This window comes from Thunnus thynnus, chromosome 21, assembly GCF_963924715.1.
Source record: "Thunnus thynnus chromosome 21, fThuThy2.1, whole genome shotgun sequence".
NCBI classification, from domain to species: domain Eukaryota; kingdom Metazoa; phylum Chordata; class Actinopteri; order Scombriformes; family Scombridae; genus Thunnus; species Thunnus thynnus.
In genome coordinates this window covers 5,585,420-5,591,501 of record NC_089537.1, presented here as the reverse complement: position 1 = coordinate 5,591,501, position 6,082 = coordinate 5,585,420, and the positions used below count along the sequence as shown (strand labels likewise).

The 6,082-nt window shown below is 37.2% G+C and overlaps 1 long non-coding RNA gene across 1 annotated transcript; it reads right to left on the bottom strand.

The window, feature by feature from the left end:
- Window positions 1-1,857: 1,857 nt before the first annotated feature.
- Window positions 1,858-5,635, bottom strand: LOC137173591 (uncharacterized). The gene is made up of 2 exons (XR_010925216.1): window positions 5,326-5,635; window positions 1,858-2,129 (listed from the first exon to the last, which is right to left on the bottom strand). It is a non-coding gene; the product is annotated as an uncharacterized lncRNA (long non-coding RNA).
- Between the last annotated feature and the right edge of the window lie 447 nt (window positions 5,636-6,082).

The window sequence follows — 6,082 nt, the reverse complement described above, 5'->3', positions numbered from 1 at the left end:
GCTTTGAGTGCTCTCCTGTGAGCCACGCGGTTATGTCCAAACCAAGTAAATCCATCAAGCTCAACTGAATTACAGGATAAATGCGTTTCATTCAAAGAGATGAAATCTGGCTCAAGGGAATGAAGTAGTACTTTTCTGAGTTAACAGTCTGTTGATGCCCATCCGTTAATATTCCAATGGACTAACAGAAAGTGTTCAGTACTTACAGACTGGGCATGATCTTCTCATACCGGCCTGTCCCCTGATGCAGCTCCCATGGGGGTGTGCTTGACCAGTCGGCTATTCTCAGCCAAGTAAAAATCCTTCTGGAGGAGCCATTCCGCATGCGATTTCTCCGATGACACATAAACTCCCTGGACCAACCATAATTCCACCTTAACCAACCCTGGTTTGCGTCCTCTCGCCCGGATACGTTCCGCAGCAACAGGGTCAGGCATTGGGTCGCAGACAAGGCCTTAACGCAACAAATCTTTCACTTGAGCCATCAAATCCTCATTATTGTCTTGTCGTAACCAAATTATTACCAGCGAGACATTTTCATCAAATCGTTTCCTCCGAACAGGTTTTTCACCCATTTTCAGCTCAGTCATTTCCATTCTAAAGCTCAGACTTCCCATCTTAAGCTCCAAATCCAGTTGCAATTCTTTGTCTTTTCTTTCTAGCTCTTTCTTCTTCAGGATATCTTGGCTTTCTGAGATCAGCTTCTCCAGCACTCCACGCAAACTGTCAATTTTTACTGTTCGCTTGCTTTTCCCTGACGTTTTGCATACTGTCTGTTTTTGCAACTTCAGTTCATTCATTCATACAAAGTTGCTGCTTTTCTCAGAGTCTTTTGACTTATGTTGGCTGGTGTTATCTGCCATAATCTTGCTCAAATGAAGGCTGTTCAGACCTCAAAATAAGCACTCAGGCTTTGCAAAAAAAAAAACAGTTTGATGAGTATAGATTCGATTCAAACAGTATTTCACAAGTTATTTGTAAGTTTGTGGAGACAACAGTAAGACAAAGTGAGCTCATCTTGTTAACAGAGTGGAATGAAAAGGGTGGTACTAATTGCCCCAGAATGATACCTAAAGGACTTCATAGCCAATCAATATGCCATACATACGTCTAACAGTGCATCTGACTGTCTTATTAAATGGGTTAAGTTAGGCTTTCTAATGTTGAAGCATACCTAATTGTTAGTTTTACTCAACTAATATTTGAAAAGTTACATGTAACTTTTCTTTCTTTTTAATTTGCTTGAATATCCTGTTTTTATTACAGAATAACAAAAATATTTGCTTTATTATATAAATGTTTGATTTCACCACTCAACCCAACTGAATTTGTACATTTGTGAACTATTGATAAATAAGGAAAAATGCCAGCGTAACCTGGAGCGACAATCCCACTTACTTTAAGAGACTCTGCCAGCAAGCCAACAGGACTTGTTTCTGTAGTATTAGCATTCTTTTTCAAAAGCATCTTGCTAGTGGCTCTAGATGCCCGTAGCTATTTTGCCCTGTGGGAAACATTCTCTCTGGTGACTCTTGCCAATCTCATACCTACCTCCAAAAGGTCGGTGCCAATTCCTTCCTTGCAGTCGAACACGTGCACACCCCTTCTCTTGCATCCAGCTCACCTAATTATCCTGGTGCTATGAGGCATGTCAGAATGTATTCATCCTGCCTCTGCCGAGCCGGTTACCAGCCTGTATACCTTAATTGGTCTTCATTATAAAGGTATATGGATAGAAAATGACGCGCAGGTAAAAGCTTTATTTTCCTTGTTTGTATGTTGCATGCTGAAATAGTTGATTGTGTGTGTGTGTTTACAATAATGATGCTTGTGCAATTATACACAGGAAGCCGCTCATAAGCCATTCGTTTTTATTTGTGCCACACTCGAGTCACACAAATGCTCACATGCATACACTGAATGTAGAAGATGAAGTGACAGGTGGTTTGAAGGAAGGGGATTACTGGAATCCATCACGGTTTACAAAGCTAACAATATCCCACTCTTCAAAGATAACTCTGTGACTTTTGCAGGATATGTACATTTGATTTGTAAATGCACTCTGTTTCATTGGTCTTTCTTTAAGTCAATGCTTTGGACAGGAGGTGTTGCTTTTCACAGTGGTTGGCCTGTAGTAAAGAGAAGATCAGACAGTTAGCATGGGCATGACTCATGTCGCTGATTTGATTGTGTAAGAAGATAATTTATTTGTGAGTGGAATCTGTTTTTGTGACAGTGTGCAAGTGCTACTTGGAGTAGACAGTAAGAAATGAATCATGAGACTAGAGCTGCAACTAGTGATTATTTTCAAGTAATCTGCCAGTTCTATTCTGGATTAATCGATTAGTTGTTATGTTTATACAAGTCAGAAAATAGTGATATTTGCCCGTTATCATTTTCCATAGCCTAACACCTTCAAATTGCTGTTTGACCAACAGTTCAAACTCCCAAAATATTCAGTTGCCTATCACATATGACAATGAACTGCAGCAAATCTGTTCTGTTTGAGTAATCCCTATATTTTTGACAGATTTATGCATAACAGTTCACTTAAATATACTATATAAGCATGTTGAAGGATTATATTACATCATGCTGTCAAAACAACAATGTAACAAAACTTTAAAGCCCCCTGAGGCAAATTTGATTTGTCATATTGAGCTATATAAATAAAAACTGATTTGATGTGACAACTGCTGATTGTTACCCGTTCCCCGACCAAATCTCCAAACCGTCCAACTTGCCCATTGGGCTTAAATTCAATAAAAAGATATATAATAATAAACAGATATGTGTGTTTCCCAGTAGCTACAGATTTATCCACACACACACAGACTTATCTAAACACATACACGTGTGCAGACATGCATGCACCACAGTAATCTACTCATACACATACTGTGTATCTATGTATTTACAGTGTCTGTGAGGGGAAAGAAAAAAAACACACCCCTAAAAGTAACCCTTTCTACATGCACACACACACAGATATGCATGCATGTACACATGCACAACAGAATGCCCCCACATAAACATATGTCCATGTGCTTGTACAATCCAAAACAATACAATTTTACATATTATCCCCAACACATCCACTCAGCTATAGGTATGTGTGCATGTACACCGGAAGAAACAAGGGAAATAAGTAATAATAATAATAATAATAATATGTAAGTAGTTGATTGTCTAATCAATAAACATAAGTAACCTTTACCCACTGGGTTGGTTAGTCACTTAGACTTATTTAAATTTATTAATATATTTTTGATACAATAAATGAATAAAGTAAATCTAGGACACATATTTCAAATGCAGGCTATCTGGTGCAATGACCTAAACTTGACAAGATATATATATATATATATATATTTTTTTTTTTTTTTCACTGTGACCACATCATGGCGCAGTAAGTGATAAGCAGCATGGTGAAAGTGTAAGAGAGGGATTTATCTGCAGCAGTGCTGAGTGGGGAGCTGATAAAGGGGTTAACACAGATGACTTGTTTTGACAGTAAATGAACAGAGGAAGTGGAAATGTGTTACCAGCATTATGCAAAACAGAAAAAAAATGTATTTAATCAGGAACTGGTACCCATATCATGCCAAAAGAATTACATGATGATAATTACAACTTTGGTTGCTAAAAGCCAAAATGACTAAGAATTAAAATAACATGGCACATGATTTATGTAATTATTGGGACTGTTGACTCATTATAGAACCAGCATGGCCCTGCCATCGGTGAACTAGTTTGCATACCTCCCACTTCCAGTTACATAGATTGTTTCCAATTTGATGAATAAAAAAAACAAAAAAACATTGTGTGCTCAGTTTGTTCTATTGGATAGTAGCATATTGCTTAATTCCTGTACTGATCAATGCTCCATGAGCATCACTTAAAAGACCATGGTTCTGTAAGATATTGAGTGATATTTGCCAAATTACTTTTTTTCTAAGTCTGTTACAATATATCTGATTTGGCCTCACAGAGAATGATGGCTGCAAGAGTATCTGGTCATTTTGGTCAATATTTATTTAGTCCAACAATTTCTTCTTTATCCAAATTTACATGACAGCTATAAACTTGCTTTTTATGTCTTTGATAATAGTGTTTAGTTGTAGTTTGAGATAGTAATACATGTGTATAAAATTTGATTGTCCTGTGTTAAGTTTCCCCCCCAACATCTCTAATTATTATGTATGTTAAAAATGACACATATTGCCCACAGTGTTCTTATAACATACCTTTTTAGAGGTATAGTTTCTGAAGAGTTGTTGAGTGTTGCTTGCACTTTGCTGCAACTCTTGAAAAAAAAAGCGTAAAAAGTCTGAGTTTTGTGAGAGCAGGTGGCCATCATAGGGATGGTCTGTCTGTCCAATCTATCAGGTCATGAGCTCTCTCTTGGAAAATAACATACTTAAGCGGTAGAGCAGAGAGAAATTGATCAGGTGACTACCCTCAGATATTGATCATGCTTTTGCTTTTTCTTGCCCGGCTTTGATCACAAAGGTTGCTTCTCTTGGTTGAGAAAATAAGGAGCAGAGACATAGTGGTATTACATTTTACTTTCAGTCTCCAATCTTATTTTTTTTTAAAACAGCTCTATGAGAGGACCAATTAGTGTGTTCCAAATGTAATTTTCCCACTTTCATTCTTTACTCTACTTTAATTTGTTCTAATTATTAGAGGGTTTACGGAGTAATTACTTTTGGATCAGAGGAGCTGAAACATCAAAAGGTAATTCATACAATCTCCACACCTACATTGAGAATAGGGAGTATGCATTTGCCACGGTTACTGACATGAAATAAAACCATTGAAAATCGTGTGATTGGACTGGCCTTTCAGAAGAGCAAAGCTGACAATGTATCTGTGGAGGGCTCGCTTATGAGTCAATGCATGTTAGCTCATTAAGTATCTATATATACAATTTTATATTAGTCCTATACATTTTTAGGTATCAAATTTTCATTTTGACATCACAGCTTGACCTTTTTGCCAATCATCTTTGTATAACTGGAAATATGGAATGTATTTCAGTCCACCAACTAAACATATTTAGTGAAATGTCAGCAATGGTTAGGGATATAAATGTATATATAAATTGATTAGTTTACTGAACAACCTGTTGAACAACAGGAAGCCAGATATTATTTGAGCCAATAAGCAGAGTGACATTGGTTGTAGTTTGTGCCATTGTCTTTCATTTTTTCCAACATTATTGTATTTGTACATGTTTATGTACACTAAAGACATAACCACTTGTTAAATACTGTATCCAAATCATCCTATTTGTATTGTTTTCAATATTTATTATGTCACCTTTGCTTCCTTTGGTCTCCTTTGTGTGAAGCCTCTTTTGGCTGTTGGGCTGACTGCTTGTCTTTGTGTTTTGTGTTGCAGATGCCCAGTAGGTGTGGTCAGGTTGTTGTTAATTGGGAACACCTGGCCCCAGTGTTCCCAGTACTATCAGAGTGCACCCCATTTGTTGTTTTGGGCGAGAGAGAAAGGGGAAACTCTGCTCCCTACGCTCCACACTCCCCATCCTTGTCTTTGTTTTTCCATTTTCCATACAACACTCCACTCACTATTTTATTATTCATGCATACACGCCAACACTACCGACTTACTGGCTGCCACCCCTCATAGCATTTTGACATTTTTAGTTATTTCAAATAAATGAATGGTTTCTTTGCTTTAACTTCTTGTGTCACCTCCTGCTATTTGTCATGGTTTTGAGCTGGCCATGACATGTTTAATCAGCAGCTCTTTTGTGCTTTTCCTCTTTTTTTTCACTTCACTTTCTATTATTCTATTATTCTATTTTTCAAGGGAACATAATGTCCTTGACTAATCCGGCCAACTCATGTTTATTTGTATAGCCCAAACAATGTCTCAACAGGCTTTAAAGGCCCACAACAGCCACAGTTCCTAACCCAGACCAAGCTCACTATAAAAAAAAAGAAAAATGACAGTTACAAACATTGGACAAAAGGTTGTAACATTTATTAGAAATATAAAACGCAGTGGGAATGTAATCCAAGAATAGGGTTATTATAGGTCCAATAATAATGTATGG